The sequence below is a fragment of the Heterodontus francisci genome, chromosome 20 (assembly GCF_036365525.1).
Source record: "Heterodontus francisci isolate sHetFra1 chromosome 20, sHetFra1.hap1, whole genome shotgun sequence".
Lineage (NCBI taxonomy): Eukaryota > Metazoa > Chordata > Chondrichthyes > Heterodontiformes > Heterodontidae > Heterodontus > Heterodontus francisci.
In genome coordinates this window covers 69,065,383-69,086,090 of record NC_090390.1, presented here as the reverse complement: position 1 = coordinate 69,086,090, position 20,708 = coordinate 69,065,383, and the positions used below count along the sequence as shown (strand labels likewise).

General features: G+C 41.8%; 1 protein-coding gene across 2 annotated transcripts in view; it reads right to left on the bottom strand.

The window, feature by feature from the left end:
- The window catches only part of LOC137380713 (uncharacterized), a 360,734-nt gene that overhangs the window by 88,440 nt on the left and 251,586 nt on the right, over positions 1-20,708 (bottom strand). The window lies entirely within an intron of this gene.

Sequence of the window (20,708 nt, the reverse complement as noted above, 5' to 3'; positions counted from 1 at the left end):
TAGGTAGGTGGTGGGGATATGGTAGGTAATGTAGGATTAGTATATAAAATGGGTGGTTGTTGGTTGGCACAGACTTGATGGGCCAAAGGGCCTGTTTCAGTGCTGTATCTCTCTATGACTCTATGTGGCTCATGGCCTTATAATAATATTTAAGGCATCAACCCACCTCCTTGAAGACAGTTGGTCATCCGACTCTCCGTCCTGCCTCCGTTAAAACCAGAAGTACACGAGTTGGAGGCAGATTGGTGTCAGGATTCTGATTTTTAGCACTTTAAACCCCACCTCTTCCTCTACGAGCCATCGTAGCTTTAAAGCATTGGCTGAGAATCTGCAAGCTTTAGAGCAAAGGCTGACAACAATGATTCAAAGAGGCAAACGGCACTTCACCTTCAAGAGATGCAAGCTGCCCTGAATCCCCTTTCCACGATTTCCCACCCTTCCACCTACCACAATTGGCGAGCTGCCAATAAACAGTAGTACTGGCAGCTTGACAATCATAAACAAATGAGGCACAAATACCAATTTTTCTCATACATCTCACTGACACCACTTGTTGCAGTCACTCTGTCCATTTTGCACTGGTTTTTGGCACAACTTGAACTTATTCCCAAAAATGCAGGAAAGACACAGCAGGTTGAGAAAGAGCAAAAAAACAGATTTGTGTTCAGTCCTCTGATAAGGGGTCCAATTGAAAGTTAAACTATCTTTTGTCTTTCAGGTGCTGACCAATCTGCTATGCACTTCTACCAGCTTCTGTCCTTTGTTAAGATTTTCAACATTTCAAGTTTTTCATTTATGAATTTTACATCACTTGAGTTACTGCTATCAGTCACTGTTTACTGCCTCTACACCATTCACTTAGCAACTGTTTTATAGTTCATTACTGAACTTCATAACTACCACAGCAAATCACCCTTTATTGTATCCACCATCTTCAACATTCACTCCCCTCACCACCGATGCTCAGTGACAGCAGTGTGTACTATCTACAAGATGCACTGCAGCAACTCACTAAGGCTCCTTCAACAGCACTTTCCAAACCCGTGACCTCTACCACCTAGAAGGACAAGGACAGCTGATGCATGGGAACACCACTCCCCAAGTTCCCCTCCAAGCCACACATTATCCTGACTTGGAACTATATCACCGTTCCTTCACTGTCGCTGGGTCAAATCCTGTAACTCCCTTCCTAACAGCACTGTGAGTGTACCTATCCCACATGGTGTGCAGCTGTTCAAGAAGGTGACTCACCACCACCTTCTCAAGGGCAATTAGGGGCAATAAATGATGGCCTAGCCAGTGACACCCACATCCTGTGAAAGAATTTTTAAAAATGTTTCCACCAAACTTTATCCCTTGAAGGCACTGACTCCTGATGAGGAAGGAGACGACTTGCGCCTTTCCTGACCACCGGATGTCTTCAAGTGCTTTACAGCCAGTGAAGTAGGAAACTCAGCAGCCAATGTGCGCACAGCAATCTCCCACAAACAGTAATGCGATAATGACCAGATAATCTGTTTTTGTGATGTTGATTGAGGGATAAATATTGTCCAGGACACTAGGGATAACTCCCCTGCCTCTTTTAAATAGAGTCATGGGATCTTTTACATCAACCTGAGAGGGCACCTCCAACTGTGCAGCACTGGAGTGTCAGTCTTGAGTTTTGTGTTAAAGTCCTGGAGTGGGACTTGAGCCCACAACATTCTGACATAGAAGTGCGAGTGCTACCAACTGAGCCATAGATGGCACTACTCCTTGCTGATATTCAGCTCCACAGGCACTAATTGTCCTCCAGTACCATGGAAAATACATATTGACAAGCTATTGGGACGTGCATGGGGCAGTCACAGCAGAGCCTAATTTTGTCCTCACACTTGGCAAAAATATTTATTCCTAGTAAAGGATCAACAGACATTGATTAGATGTGGAATGACCAATTTTCCCTCTTCTGAATCAAAAGTACTGTAGACAATTGGACAACTAAATTACCTCAACTGCTACCCAAGGTAAGATCAACGGACTAACAACGTGTGGATTAAACATAAAACCTTACAGGCCTTTATGGCTTAGCTACTCCCCTGACTCAGCGCATCTGCTGTGAAATCCTCATCCATGCCTTTGTTACCTCTAGACTTGACTATTCCAACATACCACTCCTGGCCAGTCTCCCATCTTCCACCCTCCACAAACTTAAGCTCATCCAAAACTCTGCTGCCCATGTTTTAACTCGCAGCAAGTCTGGTTCACCTGTCACCCTGTGTTCGCTGACCTGCATTGGCTCCCAGTTAAGCAACGCCTGGGTTTTTAAATTGTCATCCTTATTTTCAGATAGCCTCGCCCCTCCCTATTTTTGTAACCTCCTCCAACCCTACACCCCTCTAAGATATCTGCACTCCTCCAATTCTAGCCTCTTTTGCATTCCTGATTTTAATTGCTCCACCATTGGCAGCTGTGCCTTTAGCTGCCTCAGCCCTAAGCTCTGGAATATCCTTCCTAAAGATTTCCATCTCACTTTCCTCCTTTAAGACAGTCCTTGAAACCTACCTCTTTGACCAAGCTTCTGGTCATCTGACCTAATATTTCCTTATGTGACTTGGAGTCAAATTTTGTTTGATAATGCCCCTGAAGCACGTTGGGGCATTTTACTATGTTAAAGGCAATATATAAATGCAAGATGTTGTTGTTGTCAAGGGAACTCAAGCAGCTTCTGAATGTCAGTACAGCCTCAAGATTGAATCATTACCTTAAACTCTGTTAGCTATGTTATTCTTCAAAATAAGACATACATGACATATATTAGAAGAGAAATTAACTATTTTTTAATTGTTCATGGCAGTGTGATATAGTCGAAAGACAAATAAAATAAATTATGATGTAGGACCTCAAGGTACAAGGCATTGTGTAACTGCAATGGGATCATTAACAAGTCTTTTTTGGCAGTAGAGTCCTAGGAAATAAATTATACAGTGTATATTATAGGTTAATATTCCTTGTCCTTTAGAGTTGTGCAGCAGTCAAAACAATATATTTAAACTCCTTGACTACAACTGTGTATGTGCATGATACAATATGCAGTATTAAGACCTGACAGTTCTCACTGTGCCTAACAGACTTATTTCCAGAGGTCAATTGTTTAACATAATAAACCATTTCCCGTCAACAACATGTGTTTAAAACCTATGTTATACAGTTGCTTTAAACAGTAGATCTTCGACAGACAAAACAAATGGTTATTTAAGTAGAACTTTATTTTTTCGGGTAAGGACAAAGTGCTCACTTAATTCTCATCATTGGTTCAGTATTGATGTCTAAATTCAGAAGTAGGGAAAAATAATAGCAGGAACACCTCATTTTCTTGAGAGGTACTGAGGTATTTTGCCATCCAGGCCTGCTACTGTAACATTTTCCAGTTCTGATGAAAGGTCATCGAACCTGAAACATTAACTATTTCTCTCTACACAGATGCTGCCTGGCCTGCTGAGTATCTCCAACATTTTCTGTTTTTATTTGCTGCAGATGCTGATTTCCAGGATTCTTTCTGAAACCACTGTTTCATTCACCCATAACCAAGCTTATAGAGGAGCTTAAAATACTTATAAAAGTATAAAATGGTTTTATACTTAAAACCATTTGACCTACTTAAAACCTATTACATTTCTAACTTTTTCCAGTTCTGATGAAGGGTCAGCGACCTGAAACGCTAACTCTGTTTTTCTCTCCACAGATGCTGCCTGACCTGCTGAGTATTTCTAGCATTTTCTGTTTTCATCAGAGGAGCTCCCCGGTCTGAGGGCGGTTGTGAAATTAGTAACCTCAACTTTGGAAGTTGTTGATTTGAGATCTCTGTAATGGTAATAGATTTTTTTTCACACACCTCTGGGGAAGGGGGATTGCATAAAGGGAAAGAGTATCCCCCGACTGATCTTTTTTGAACCTCAGTTCTTTTTTATTATTGCTATTCCCTGACATTAAAGGCACTATATAATTTCAAGTTGCTGTTGTTATTGAAGCCATTACTTATTCATTTATTTGGGTTAACTTCTTCACCTTTTGATTTAACCAGTCATTCCTATCTCAATAAATGCCTAGCATTGTTCTCCATTTATTATATTTACAACAGCGTTCCAAAAAGGTTGAATCCAGTTTGGAAATGGACAGGGAACTGAAGGTAGCCTGAGGAGTTATACTGGCCAGATTCATTCTATATTAACTGGAGGCAATAATTTAACAACACAAAGTAAAGGATACACAATACCCCAGCTTATTCTACAAGTGAGCAAAATACAGCAATTTGTAAGTTATGGTGATTTTTTTTTTTTACTAATACTATTTAAAAATTTTTGTTTGCATGAAAGCAACTTGCTTTGAGGCCTTTGATGTTGTTTCGTTGGCTTTCACTTACGCCCCTTTCAGGTTACCCAGCTACAGCCAATGACAGCAGCAACCTTGTGATTTAAATAATGTGCCACTAATCGTATTGGAGGAGCCACAGACCATCTCTTGGATTGATTTCTGGGGCTCGACCAGAGACTGGCTACCTTTCCAAAAGTGAGGGATCACCTGACAGTACAGGCCTGCAATGCAGTTTTCTGCTTGCCGTCCTGTACTGTACAGACTTACACCCCACAGTGTGGCAGTTCCATCACAGTACCTTTAAATTACAATGGTAACTTTTAAACAACTGAGCATTCTCCAACATATTAGATCCACTTAAAGCACAACTGGTTTTCCAATATAAAGCTGCTTTACGATCTCCCCTTGACAATGAAGCTGAGTTATAAACTCATGTTCTGCATTCTATAACATAGCAGCCTAGTATACCAATGTTGTGCATTACCATATCAATCCTACTTACCTTTAATGAAGTTTATTGCAAGGAAACTTGTCATAGGCTATGAGAAATGTTTTGGTCCACTAAATATCAAATACCTGACTGGTGAGTTGAATGTCATTTCTGACTAAATAGATTAGACAAAAGTTTGCTGACAGAGCTTCCTTGTCAATGCAATGCTAGTCTTTGCAGTAAAGAATTTGTTCTCTGTGAGGAATTTTTCTTTTATGCAGTCATCCCCTGTGTAATATATCTTATCCATAGTTCTCTAGTTTTTAACTGAGAGATTACAAGTGTTTGTGAAATTGTTTCGTTGAGCTAAAAAAAAAAAGTTATTGCTATTTAGGAGCAGAAAATGCCATCTAATAATCCAATCACAGTACCTGCATTTCATCCGACCTAAAAATTAAAAAAACTAGGCATTGTCGCAAGAAGTAATAACAGTAACAACAGAGCTGTCATCAATGATGGTTATACACAGGAAAATGAAGTTACCCCTAATCTCAGCTCTGTTACATTGGGGTTAATTATATTCAAACACTATGGGCTGGATTTTGTGTTGGAGCTGGGGCTCCTGCAGCTACACCGAAAAGGCGGGGGAAAGCTGCCTCGCCTTTCATGTCCCCCCCCCCCCCCGGAGCAATCTTCCCGTCTTTTAACTTCTATGTTTCATGAGCTTGGATCCCTGTCCCTTTAAAGACAGGAATCCCACCTCTGACAGCTGTTGGCCAATCAGAGGGCTGACACTCAGTAGTATCGGCAGTACCACCAGCAGTGGCCACTGCCGGTACTACAGAGGCCTCAGACTCAGACCCAGGCCCAGCACTGGATACCCCGGACCTGAGGTAGGTGAGGCGGGGTTGCCGGGGCCAGCCCAGAAGGCCCTGGTGAGGTTGGGCCGGGGAGATGTTGTGCACTCCTGGGGGAAGGGGCTCCCATGGGGGTAAAGTGGTACCTGGTTGGGGTCCTCCGTGGTCAACAAACTGCCCACAAAGGAGGGACCCCCCCCCCGCAAGCCCGCAAGAAGGGTGCCTCGTGTTACAAGGTGTTCTGCCCGCATGGCAGAGGCAACGACTGCCGCTGGCAAGATGCCAGCTTATCTTCTATTCCGCAACACGAGTGCTCTGATGGAATTACTGTACAGTGAAATCACTGAATGTGATCATTCTTGGAAACTCCAGGTCTGGCCAATATGAAAATCCTGTCAAGAGTAAGCAAAACAATAATTTTGCAATATCATAATCCAGATTGCTCCCATTTGATATAAAGATAGAAACAAAAACAAGAAATGCTGGATTCACTCAGCAGGTCTGGCAGCATCTGTGGAAAGAGAAGCAGAGTTAACGGGTTCCGAAGAAGGGTCACTGACCCGAAACGTTAACTCTGCTTCTCTTTCCACAGATGCTGCCAGACCTGCTGAGTGAATCCAGCATTTCTTGTTTTTGTTTCAGATTTCCAGCATCCGCAGTATTTTGCTTTTATGATATAAAGATAGTCCTGTTATTGGTATTAGTGTCAGAATGATCCCTGGTGCAGACAGAAATATGCTGTACTGCAGTGCAAGTAAATACATTAGTTGAGATGATATATTTTGAGGGGCTAAATGGCCTACTCCTGTTCCTGCGTCTTATTTACCTCAGGGGTTTGCATATAAAGCTCCATTTGTATATGTTCTACTGCTTTGAGATGACCACCATCATTGCTGTGCACTTGTACTGGAAAGGATTGCGAATTGGTATTGAAAAGAACCAATCTCTGCTGCTCCGTCTTCACCCCTACCCCGATGATTGTAAAATGTTTGCAAATACTTGCAAAGATTTGCAAACAGCACAATTCATGTTCAAGTTCCTTACCTCATCAGTCCAGTAGGGGTCTACATTATAGAAAGTACCATTTTACAATAATATGCCGTATGGAAGATGGCAGGATCCCCAAAGACACATTGTACAGCGAGCTCGCCACTGGTATCAGACCCACCGGCCGTCCATGTCTCCGCTTTAAAGACGTCTGCAAACGCGACATGAAGTCCAGTGACATTGATCATAAGTCGTGGGAGTCAGTTGCCAGCGATCGCCAGAGCTGGCGGGCAGCCATAAAGGCGGGGCTAAAGTGTGGCGAGTCGAAGAGACTTAGCAGTTGGCAGGAAAAAAGACAGAAGCGCAAGGGGAGAGCCAACTGTGAAACAGCCCCAAAAAACAATTTTTTCTGCAGCACCTGTGGAAGAGTCTGTCACTCTAGAATTGGCCTTTATAGCCACTCCAGGCGCTGCTTCACAAACCACTGACCACCTCCAGGCGCTTACCCATTGCCTCTCGAGACAAGGAGGCCAAAGAAGAAGAAGAAGAAGATTTTACAATAATAACAAAAACAAAAAATGCTGGAAACACTCAGCAGGTCTGGCAGCATCTGTGGAGAGAGAAGCAGAGTTAACGTTTCGGGTCAGTGACCCTTCTTTGGAACAATGGTGAGCTGGCATGTTGCCACCATTAAGCTATCACCCAGATGCTCCTTTAGCACCATCAGACCAAAGCCTGTACAACACTGGTAAGTAAAATGAATTTTATCAGCAGCCATGATCAGTCACATGGATACAGAGCTTTCTGCGTTCAGCCCTTTCCTTTTGGTAAAGCTGGAAAATACGATGCCACAGTTAATAGGCAACATAGAACTAGATGTTAGACCATGCCAATGAATACATGATGTCACAACATTAGTAGAATCATGCTGACAAAATCTAAAGGTACCAGATGAATAAAATTTCTGGGTCTGTCTAGGCACTTACTCAATATATATATTTGAAAGCAAATACTAAGAAAAATTACTGACATGAACCACAGGCTTTCCATAGAATAAAGGACATGTCCCTTTATTTTTTTTTCAATAAGACCTGCAGCCTCAAACTAGGGATGAGGATGGCACTGCCAGTGGCTGTCAAGGTGACTGTCGCTTTAAACTTTTACGTGACTGGATCATTCCAGGCGAGAGCAGGTGATATAGTGAACATCTCTCAGTACATCATCTATTGCTACGTCCAGGAGGTGTTGGAAGCCCTGTATGTAAGGAAAGGTGATTTCATCATCTTCTCTCTAAGCAGAGAGAAGCAGGATGTGCAGGCACATGGCTTTGCCAGGGTAGCGGGATTCCCAATGGTGCAGGAAGCCATCGACTGCACATGGTTCTACAGGCCCCAAAGGTCAACGAGGAGAGGTACAGGAACTGCAAGGGCTACCACTCCATTAATGTGCAGTTGGTGTGCTACCATGCACAAACCATAAAGTCGATGAATGCCCACTATCCTGGCATTAGCCACGATGTCTTCATCCTGAGGCAGTTTACTGTTCCTGCCGTCTATGGACCACCAAAGAGAACCAGACGTTGGCCGCTCGGAGACAGGGGATACGCCTCTACATATGGCTGATGATTCCTCTGCAACACCCAACAGCACGAGGACGACAGACGTACAATGAAAGCTATGCTACCACCAGAAACATTGCGGAGCAAGCTATCAGTGCACTTAAGCAATGGTTCCAATGCCAAACTGCTCGGTAGGAGCCCGACAGTACTATTTGGAGTGTGTACCAAAGTTCGTAGTGGTCTGCTATATCCTCTGCAACATTGCTATCATGAGGGCACAGCCATTGCCACCAGGCATCTGCAGGCCACCTTGAGAAGATTAGGAGAAAATGGAAGAGGAGGAGGATCCGGGACCTCCTTGCTCCAGACGGACTGGCAGACAGGTTGTTGAACTGCCACGAAAGCCTGCATGCCCCTTTCAGCATTGAGATCCACAGCCATGATGGGGGTGAGGTGAAAAACAAGAGGTCAATGGTCACACCATCAGCAGCTTGCACTTCATGCCAGACAACTGGATGAGGGTGAGGTGGGAGTTGAGAAGGGGCATAAGGCAGAAACATACCATCATCCACAATGTTCTTGGTGACACTGGATGCCACGAGCTCTGTCATGACTGGCCCCATGATGCAGAGTACCATCTGCTCCGTGGAGCTCAGGAGATGCAGACGTATCTGGCCTCCACCAATTCCGCTCTGCTCCCTGAGATTGTGCATGACCTTGTCCTGCAAGGGAGAGGGAAGAATGTCAATGATTGTGTTGCACTGTGTTTGAGTAATGTGCCTGTCATAGCTAAATAGCCGGATTACGTTGATGTGAAGTTTGCAAGATCGGAAGGTGCATCTGAATGTTAGCCCTGAGTTTGCCTTTAAGAGCTGCAGCCTAGCTGGAACATGTGCTAGCCATGCACGCTGCTAGGCCCCCTGTTGAATGTTCGGCTAGCCAGCAGCAAAGGTTGCACTCAGCTGAGCGGTACTATCTTTCCAATGACGAGGCAGCACAAAGTTTGTGTGCTGCCTGCCTCAAGTGGACCAGGAGCAGGAAGATCACAATGCATGACCCCAGCACCCAAAAATGAGAGAAAACAAATTTTTAGCCCAAAGTGTTTTAATAAGGAGTATAGAAATGTATTGGGAATTGGCAGCATGGATAAAAGCTTGAGAAAATATGCACCAGTCACTGTCTGAAATGAGGAAATCAACTATTGATCTGTATAAATAACTGTAGGAGTTTATCATCTCTTGTGTATGTTGCATTTAATGATCAATTTATGCATAAAATTACTACATTTTTATTTAGTGAAAATAAATCAGAAATATTGTAATAAAATCCATCAATGTTTCAGTTGACAAGTGCACTGTGAAATGGGGTAGTATGAGATTGCACTAACTGAAGGTAGAGTTGCCATTGCTGCCTGTGGAAGGGGTTGGCTGTAGGTCTGGTCGGAGCACAAACATAACTGTCATACGAGTCCCTTGTAACTCGCAACTTTCTCATGCACTGCTCCTCTGATAAGTACAGGTTGCGTGAGCCTCTGATTATATATGTGTGGGGTTACTAGTGGATGGGTTCAGAGGCCTCTGGTCCAGTCTGACCTAACTGGCATCCACCCGTTGACACTTCTCTTCCTCCAAAAAGCACAGCTTTAGGGAATATTCTGAGGGAACCCATTATGGTACTAATGGAGCTGTTGGAAATGAAACAGCAGCACAAGGGGCACAAATACTCCTGAAAACATTAGTGAAGATGAAAGGAAAAAAAACAAGAAAAATGGAGCAGAAAAATGGCCTAATTATTAAATCTTTAACTGGGCTCTAAATGAACGTGGACATCTGGTCTTAGATCATGCCCGAGTAATCCTCGATGCACATTTTATATGGGCAGATAAATTACTCAGTATAATGCAGAGATGAACATCGCCAAATTGTGTGTGCATCAGAATTACATGACAGTAATTTATTTTAATTTTACAGTGAAATTTTTGCTGTTTTAGGCAGCAGTTTCCAGACATCCCTTTGGTAAATTCGGCCGAGATATGGTATTACAGATCTCCACCCAGTATTCTCATCAGTAACCCCCATGTTATTTGTAAGAACCAGGCATTACCAATCCAAAAACTTGACCAAAGACATTGGCCTGAATTTTAAAAGTTCGCTGCCGCTCTGGCAAAAAAGGCACGGCGTACGCGCGACTTGTGCGCCACTGAGCCGTGCGATATTTTGCGCAGCAGCTCATTTACATAGAGGGGACAGAACGCTGCCCCCAATGGCGTAGAGAGGGCAGCTGCTCTGTCCCCGGCAATGGCGTCAGGCACCACTGCACTGACGCCATTTTTAAAGAGCTTCCAACCCTTCATTTAAATTTAAATATTTAAAGTTACCTTACCTAAAAAAATTAAAGGTAAAGTTTATCAAGAGTTTCAATCCCCTCTCCCACCCCCTCAAAGACTGCACACTTTATTGATTGGCCTTTCCCCTCCCCCCCAAAAAAACTTTTCTTTTGATCACAACCTTTCCCCCCCAAGCTTTCTTTCCTTTAACCTTCAACCCCTTCCCACCATCTGGTCAACCAATCGCATTCATTTTTGCCACTCCCCCTCCCCACCTCCTGCCCTGAAAAATTCACTCCTCCCCACTCCCCACCAGTGTCACATCTTGGATCTCCAAACGGAGATCCGGCGGCATGGGAGTTCTAGCCACTGGCTGGAATATCGCAGCAGGACAGCTGTGGCAGCAATTAAGTCATTAATTATAGTATATTAATATATGTAAATAGTGATGCTGCCGCCGAGCAGTGGGGCCACCGTCACGAGGCCCCGCTGCCACCAGTATTGTGAGGTGGGGCCTTCCCAGCATCGAGGCCCGTGGTGGGCCTCTCTCAGAGGTATTTTCCCAGCGCCCCCTCCCAACCCCCCCCACCCACCACGACCCCCGTCGTCGGGGGGCTGGTAAAATTCAGCCTATCTGGTAAAGGAGCAGAGAAATTTGAAAAAAGAAGGAATCTTCCCCCTCCCCTTCATAAATAAGCTGTTCATTAAAAGACGGCTGAGGTTATGTACTTCAACTGTCAAATAATGCTGCTGTACTTCTCTTGGCCGAAAAATTCCTTTCCCTGTAATTTGATTGCTGTGATCAAATTGTTTCCATATTGCTTAACTTTGCTGATGTTTCAACCTCATTTCTTCAATTGCATTCATGAAGCTCATGTCTGGTAATGTTACTAAATTGCACAAAGAACCAAATGTTACTGGAACGTAAGAATATATGCAGCCCAAATGGAGCAAGAGAATCTTTTTTTCATTAATGAAATTAATGATTAATGAGAAAATTAACTGATTTAACATTTTATATTTTGAGTATTACTGAAAAAAAGACATGCTGTTGAAGCTTTTCGTCTTGCACTAATCAGGACAGACACAAGAATGCCAAATTTCAAAGAGCGAAACAATTTATACTGCATGAGAAAAGGGTACCGATTGGTCAAGATGTTGCCATGGAGAACGTACCAGGGAACTATTGTCCCCATGTTTTTGTTTAATTCAAAAAAGGCGCAAAGCCTGGACATGTTCCTTTTGCTTGCAGAGGATAGGTTCCCACGTATGAACATATGTAGCTCTAGCAAGCATAAGTGAGCCACATTGCGAGCCCAATTGATAATCTTAAATTGTTGTTAGTGTAATTCTTAGCACACTTGGGATTGTTCTGCAAGTGCTGTCCAATTGCAGAATCACATCTAACATTAGACATTATGTTCTGAGTTTTGCAAGTACAGGTAGGTTGAGTATGGTTAGTACTCTACCTATTGTGAAGAGCCGAAGGCTCGTGCTGTTTGATATGATCCGCCAGTCATTGGGATGTATGGCCTATGTACCTGGCATGTGCTCCATTCTATGCTCAATTTACCTTTGAAATGGAGCAGTCTAATGAGCTCCCTTACCTCGACGTGCTAGTTGAGAAATTCGCTAATGGGTTCTCTACTATTGTCTACCGTAAGCCTACCTTCACTGGTCAATATATGCGTTGGGATTCCTACAGCTCCACATGCTTTCAAGATTGGCCTTCTCGGCAATCTCGTAAATAGGGCCTCAGCCATTTGCTCACCGTGCAAGTTTGACACCAAAATAGGGTGCATCAAAGCTATTCTGCAGGATAATGGCTACCCCAATCAGATCGTTGCTCATTGTGTTGCGGGCATATTCACGAATGGGCTGCCACTTTCGGACCTGAAAAGTGCCTAGTCTACCTCAAATACCCTGGAAGAGTAATGTATCTCAAAAATTACAGCAACAGGTAAAGCTGGGTGTTTCACACTGCTACTATGCAGTCACAAAACATATGGTATTTTCCACTGACAGGGTGCTGCTGTCAAGCCAAAACGATGTTCCGTAATGTGGTATATGAATTCCAGTGCTGGTGCAATGCCAGGTACGTAGGCCATATGTCCCAACGAATGGTTGATCATATTAAACAGCAGGACCCTTCAGCTATTCACAATTGGCAGACTACTCACTGTACTCAACCAACCCGTACTTACAAAACTCAGAACATAATGTTTAACATTAGTTGTGATTCCGCGATTGGACAGCACTTACTGAACAATCCCGAGTGTGCTAAGAATTACACTAACAACCAATTTAAGATTATCAGTCGGGCTTACAATGTAGTTCACTAATGCTCGTTAGACGCTGCATACATTCATATGCAGGAACCTGTCCTCTGCAGGCATAAGAAACATGTCCAGGCGTGGAGCCCTTTTTGAATTAAACAAAAGCATGGGGGATAATTGTTCCCTGGTGCATTCTCCATGGCAATGCCTCAACCAATCAGTCAACTTGCCAACCAATCCACACCTCTTCTCATGCAGTATAAATTGTTGCTCCCTCTGAAATTTGGCATTCTTGCGTATGAGTGCAAGACAAAAAGCTTCAATAGCATGTCTCTTTTCTCGGCAATACTGAAATTTTGTACTACCAAGCAACTATTTTGTATTTTGCTAATTTCTTGTTAGAAAAATGTAATGCTGTAAAGATTTGTATTAACCTTGTTCCATTGCTTTTCTTATGATGGCAATTTATTCAATAAATACATGAAACAACTGTGGAGAGATTTTAATAACTGACTCAAGCTGATAAGCTTTATCATAGATAACAAAATAAGCTCCCATTCTTGGATAATGTCATGTGAGCTGCCTGACCTCGACTCCTAGCTGAAACAAAAAAATCTCTCACCAGTGAATTATGGCAGCAGAGTAATGTTTTAACTGAAAACTCAACATGTATAAATAAACAAGATATATTCCCAAGTCTTGAAATTACAACATTTGAATATTAGCACACAAACATTGCTGTTCATAAGAAAAAAAATAACACTGACATTAACCAGTTTAAAAAAATGGGTTAATATTTCTATTAAAGAGCAGATAACCTAATTCATACACTAATATTTGCTCAATGTAATTTAAAAGCATATATTCCATTAGCTGGACATTTGGGGCTGGATTTTATAGGGGCCTTGACATCGATCCGTGGCGGGGGGCATGAAGATTGCCCCGGATGAGGATCGCCATGGAGCTCGACGCCGGCAGGGCCTGTCCCGATGTTGCCGGGTGCGGCGAGGCCTCGTGGCGGCCCCCCGCTGCTCGGTGATGGGACTTCAATTTATGTATGTAAAATAATTAACTTATTGCCACCACAATCTTCATCCTGGTGGCCGGCCTTCAGATCCCCGTCCAGGGAAACGAGGTGCAACACCTGTGGGGAGGGGGAACGAGGTAAGTTTATCAGTGTGGTGACGGGAGAGCGAGGTCAAACTTACTTGATTGGTATAGGGGGTGATGGGAAGGGGTAAAGGTAAAAGGTTCTGAATTTTGTGGGGGGTGGGAGGGGGAAGATTATATATTCAAGGTAAGTATTTCCGTGGGGGGGGTGGGGAAGGGCAAGAATGACGTAATGCTATTGTGGGAAGATGCAAGAGAGGCTGGGAATATTTCTGCAATTATTTTTAATAAGTTCAAATGCACTGTCTGTTTAATAATTTAAACTGTTAGTAAGGGCTCTAAGCCCTTTAAAAATGGCACCAATGCCTGCACAGTGGCGGCGGACGCCACTGGCGGGGACGGCTCGCCCGCCTCCTCCACGTCATCGGGGCGGCAACATAGAATCCAGTCCTTGTAGTCTACAGTAGGAATTTGAAGCAGTGAAAGATAGGTTTTTCTTTCCATAAAAGATGACGGCCCGTACGCATGGGTTTCACTCCATGGAACTGCCGCAATCTTATATGCGGCGGCTCATTAACATGCCCGGTGCAGACCGCAGCTCCCCCTCCACCCTGCCATGGATCCCAAAGTTGAGGCCCCTATAAAATCTAGCCCCCATGTTAATGAGCCGCCGTGTATAAGATAACGGAAGCTCCGCGGAGTGAAACCCGCGTGTGTGGCCTGCCGACTTTTATGGCCGCCACCTTACTCGGCGGCGGCAACATAGAATCCAGTCCTTGTAGTCTACAGTAGGAATTTGAAGCAGTGAAAGATAGGTTTTTCTTTCCTTAAAGTGGGCAGATTTGAAGCAGTTTTTGTAAAAATTCTGCATTCATCTCGTAAGATAACAAACTAAAAATGAATGAGATAGGCCCTTTCACCTATTTTAGTTCCTCCATCCAGAAAGATGCTGCAGTCTCCACACTACCTCCTTAAATAATTCCAAAGCTATTGCCTCCATTATTCAACCCAGAAATCCATTCTATACCTTTGGGGGTAAAATTGATCTTTACCAGTAGTGCAGTAGTGAATCAGCAATCCGTTTTACACCACACCTGCATTTCCTTTCCATTGACTGAGCGCACTGTAAAACGGGCTGGTGATTCATTCTGAGCCTGTTTTGTGCTACTGGCGTAGAAGAATTTCACCCCCGCCTCAGTGGAGAAACTTTTCTTGATATCAGTCCGAAAGTTCTCTTTAATTGGATAGAATATGAAGTCCCTTCTTATATCATGTCAATCATGGCTTGATGATAGCACTCTTACTTCTGAGTCAGAAAGTTGTGGGTTCAGGTCCACAGGCTTGAGCACAAAAATTTAGGCTGACACTCCAGTGCAAAAGGCCCCTTGAGCCTGCTCCACCATTCAATATGATCATGGCTTATCTTATCATGGTCTCAACTCCACTTTCCTGCCTGCCCTCCATAACCCTTGACTCGCTTGTGGATCAAAACTCTGTCTAGCTAAGCCTTGAATATATTTAATGACCCAGCCTCTACTGCTCTCTGGGGTGGAGAATTCCAAAGATTAACAACCCTCTGAGAGAAGATATTCTTCTTCATCTCCATCTTAACTGGGAGATCCCCTATTTTAAAACTGTGCCCCCAGTTCCAGACTCCCCCAAGAGGGGCAACATTCAGCATCTACCCTGTCAAGCCTCCTCAGAATCTTACATGATTCAATAAGATTCTTCTAAACTCCAATGAATATAGGCCCAACTTGCTCAACCTTTCCTCATAAGACAACCCCTTCATCCCAGGAATCAAATTGTACTGAGGAAGTGATGCATTTTCAGAGGTTCCATCTTTTGATTGAGATGTTAAACTGATGCTTTGTCTGCTCTCTCAGGTGGGCGTAAAACATCCCATTGCACTATTTTGAAAAAGTGAAGGGGAGTTATCCCTGGTGCCCTGGCCATTATTTGTTTCACAATCAACATCATAAAAAGAGATTATCTGGTCATTATCACATTGCTGTTTGTGGGAGCTTGCTGTGCACAAATTGGTTGCTACGTTTCCTACAACTGTGGCTACGCTTCAAAAATACATAATTGGCTGTAAAGCACTTTGGGGCATCCTGGGGTAGTGAAAAGTGCTGTATAAATGCAAGTCTTTCTTTTTAAAGCTGAAAACATTTGAATGCAGCTTTTACAGCAGAATAATCTGTGCATTTATTTTTATTGTCGTTTCAGGAGCAGATGTAGCTCTATATGACACAGCTTCGAACCAAGACTGAAGACCCTTGTTAGCAGACTGAATCAGGTAGTTCTGATGAAAGGTCATAGGCCTGAAACGTTAACTCTGCGTCTCTCTCCACAGATGCTGCCTGACCTGCTGAGTATTTCTAGCTCTTTCTGTTTTTATTTTCAATCAGGTGGAGGTGAATGCAACAAGGGGAAAGGGAGAGTGTATTCATTGATTTTATAAATATCATCACATGTGTGATTACTTTGGGAAAATTGTTTATGATAGAGATACTCTAACAATTTTCTTTGTCCCAGTAAATGGCAGGAGCTTTGTATTTTCCATTTATATCCCTTGTATTGTACTGCAACTGAATTTCAATATTCAGAGTTTTTTTTCTTTCAATTCTAAACTGGAATCAGAGCATAGTAAAAAGTAAGTGAAGGAAAGTACTTCTCATGCAATTACTCACCTTTCATCTAACGTTTAAAAAAAAGTTTCCTATCTGACAAAAGAGATTATTGCATTTTAATATAATTTTCTTAGATTAAGATCCAATTCTCCAAAGTTCTCCAGGCAGCTGCCCAGCTGATATATCCAGATCCTGTCAATGAGGATTCACAATGGTTCTGTCTCGAATGCATTCTTTCATATCCTGGATAGCAACCCTTTGGGAGCAAGTGCCATATACGCAATCGTTTTCTTTTAAAACAAGCTTGATGTAACAGTTTATATGAAAAATATTACCCACTCCACATATCTTTTTGAATTTTTTACTGAAAATAGCTGAAAATTCAAAACAGATGTAAATTTGCAGCTGTGCTATAAATATAGGCCACTCAATAGGGAACTGTGGAATACAGAATTTATTCCACTAGTGAGTTAGATTTGATAATTCCCCAGTGTAAAATTTACAGATGAGTTATTAAGGCCTTGCCCACAAGTGAAATAAATTCAGTAATCCACATTTCTCCATTGAGCATTCTGTTTATACCGTTGTGTATAATTATTTTTATATTTCAATTAGAATTAGTTATCTACCTATAATACTACAAACATCGTGGAGAAGCTCTGGCAACACTTGGGCCTGCACTAAGATCTCTGCAATATTCATTGATGCAAAGTCATGGTCTGCCAGGTTCATTGTAGGGACATAGAACAGATCCTGTAAATATCAGGCACAGCAGATTCAGGCTCAAATTGAAATGAGCTATTTTACGGGTATTTTCTTTTATATTAAAGAAGCTTGGATATCTGCAGGGCCCACCTAGACCATGGTTTTATGGCACTGATATCAAAAAGAGATTTTTAATTCAAAAATGCAGATTTTAAGTTATTAAATACCTTATGTTACTAAAAGAGGAACATTATTTGGAAAATATTCAAAAAATTATGTCATTGTGTAATATGATTTTTGCAGAAAAATTGAAATAGTAAATTTTACCTGACAGAACAGAAACTTCAGCTCAGATGTGAAATTTCAAATTAATTCCACTATCTAAACACAGAGAAATTAACTCCTGCTATACATTGCAAGGTTAGCTCTAAATTCAAATATATTCCCTCCTTTCATGATGAAATGCAAGATTAGGATTTCTTGTCCTTCCTCCACTGATTTTTCTTTTGGGCAAGCAGAGGTGGGAAATGGGTTGGGGCTGAGTTCTGCCACTTCTTTTTTTTAAGCCTCTCCTATTTTCTTCCAGAAGTGATGGAATGATATATATTCCGTTTGCCCATATATGAAGGGGCAAATTTTAATCCTATTGCAAGGTGGAAATCTGACATAATTTCTGTCATTTAACCCATAGAAACCCCCGTGAACTAAGGTTGGAACATCTGCCTTGTGACTGGAAATGCTGGTGAGTGGAAACCCCACTATGCTGGAGATTCATTTCAATTTTCAAAATCAGAATATCTGGTGTCAAGAGTCTACTTGCCCAATTTGTATTAACATTAACATTACTGTCAATTGCCTAACTGAGCATTGTGGAATGAATATTGGATGGATACTATAAAAGATGGATGATCATAGATAGAGTAGCTTAATCAGCTGCCTGGTTTAAATTTCAAACAAAGCTTGGTAGTTAACTGTCAGTCACCATAAACTGGTGCATTCGCCATGGCAACACCTCTACCAATCAGAGTTCACTTGCCAACCAATCAGCACTCTCTTCTCATACAGCATAAAGTTGTTGTTTTCCCTTACATTGGTATTCTTGCAGATTGTCCTGATGAGTGCAAGAAGAAAAGCTTCGACCACATGTCTCTATTTTCAGCAATACACCTCTATTGTTTAATTCAAGAGAGGTGTTGACAGAAACGCTGAAGTATGTTGCTGCCTGCCTGTCTTCTCAATCAGGGAACAGTTTATGAGATGTGGGATAAACTGCAAAGAATTTGTTCAGAGAGATCATAAGGACAGGAAGCATCATGGAACAGAAGGATCACATTTAAACATTTAGAAGTGCTCTTCTCAGCTTAAGATGTACTGCAGATGAGGGAGGTAGAGTTCTGCAGTCCATACAGCTCATTGTTTACGTTGTCCAGAAGTACTTGAAGGTATCAATAGGTGCAAAGTAGAAATGCTTATTATTTCCTAGCACATTGTCCAGTTGAAGAAAGGGAAAAAAATATTAATGGGATAAATCCCAAGTAGAATTCTCTTTAATAATTTTTTTATGCTGTCTGTCGGCCTCACTATAAGTAGGTGCAAGACTGAAGTGGTGTAGGTGTGCTAATTGTACACCTAAATTGCCTACTCTACTTAATTAAGTCAATTCAGTGATCCCCATTCCCAGCATTGAATGGCACTCAAAGGGAGGATGTCAAAAATGGGGCTGCGCTTGCTACAAGTGTAGCTTAATGCTGAAACTAGATGATCACTGCATTTACCCTAGTAATCATTTCTAATTCCAAAAAGTAATAATGATTTAACAGTATCCATTATATCTGTACAGGTTCCAGAAAACCAACTGCAAAAATAATTCAATTAAAAAAATTCCTCTGATGCAAGCTAGGATTTGCATTACAAATGAATCATACCTGGGCCTGATGTATTGCTGGGTATATAGAGTCAATGCTTATGACATAAGGTTTAAAGGAGAACTCATTAAAACTTTAAAGAAGAATTAAACCTGAATTAAATCAACTCCAATATCTTTCTCCTTCATTATCCAGTTATATTCCAATTTACATGGTCCCTTCTGGCCTCAAAATGACTGGTGCAAGATAAAATGTCCATGGGCATTATTGCTTGTTGGGACTAACGTCACCTCAGAAACTAGTACTTGTGTGGACATTTTACTTCAACAGTATAGACACCTATAACCCTTCCCTGGTTTACGATATCTTTTTATTCCTTCTTTCATGTCACCTACTTTATGTGTTTCTTTACATTTATTTCCACCTTTTCTCTCTCCCTCTAAAGGCTTATAGATTTCACCTATCCATAAGAATTCCCATCAACACTGTAACACCCACCACTGACCTCATACCACCATCATAAATGTCAGAATTGAGGGACAGAAAAAGACCACTTAGGTCCCAACAAGCCTGTCCCTGTTTGATTGACCTTAGCTTCACCTAACTCCCTTCTGACAATGTCCCTCAATTCAGTTTGTTTCCAGAAACAGATCTAATTGCCTCTTAAATCAATTTCTATTGTCTACTGCAATGGCATCACTGGTAACTGTTCCACAAGTCAATTACCTTTTGTAGAAAAAAGGTCAGCCTCATTTAATCCTACTGTATTTATTTTAAACTTTTGCTGCTGACACTCCCACTCTTCACCCTCTTGAACAACTTTCCTAGATTAGCTCTGTTAAACTCTTGTCACAATCTAGAAAATTTCAATTAGGTCATCTTAGAGTCTGCTCTGTTCCAAAGAAAATAAGATCTATCTTCACCACGATCTGCAGCTGCTAGGACAGAATGAAATTGGCTGCAATCAATATCAAAACCATCAAGAACTCCACAGAAGAACATCATTCATTGTTATCTTCTAAAACACACATTCACACATAGTGAACTTTCATAATTTCTTTGCACATCTGAATTAATATTACAACACTGAATTTGTCAAAACCGTCTTAATTTCAACTCTTGCGTTCTGTCCTTCTCTACTTCCACATGCTGCACAACAGACATGCACAAATATGACAATATAGTACTGAGCTCTTGAAACATTATAGAAAATTCAGTATTGTTTGGAAGACTGAATCTCAGAAAGCAGACATGATTGATTGTGACTGTTCTGGTAACACACAAGAAACTCTATTGACCCGTGAAGATAGCTGAGTTTTAAGGAACATTAGTGTGTACAATTATTCTAGAACATTAAGAGAAAAACCTCAATGACCTTCACACTGAACCTTCAGTAAAAGTGCTCAGAAAATAACTTTCCTGTCAAGCAAAAACTTTGAAATATATTCCCCTAAATATTTAGCTAATTACAATATAAATCATATTTTTAAATGTAGAGGACCACAACAGGGGTTTTAATTCAACTTCACTAAATCAGGACACCCACAACATTATTTTATCTTTGGTATTAAATTTGTACACTGTCTTCAAGGAACATACATTTACTGC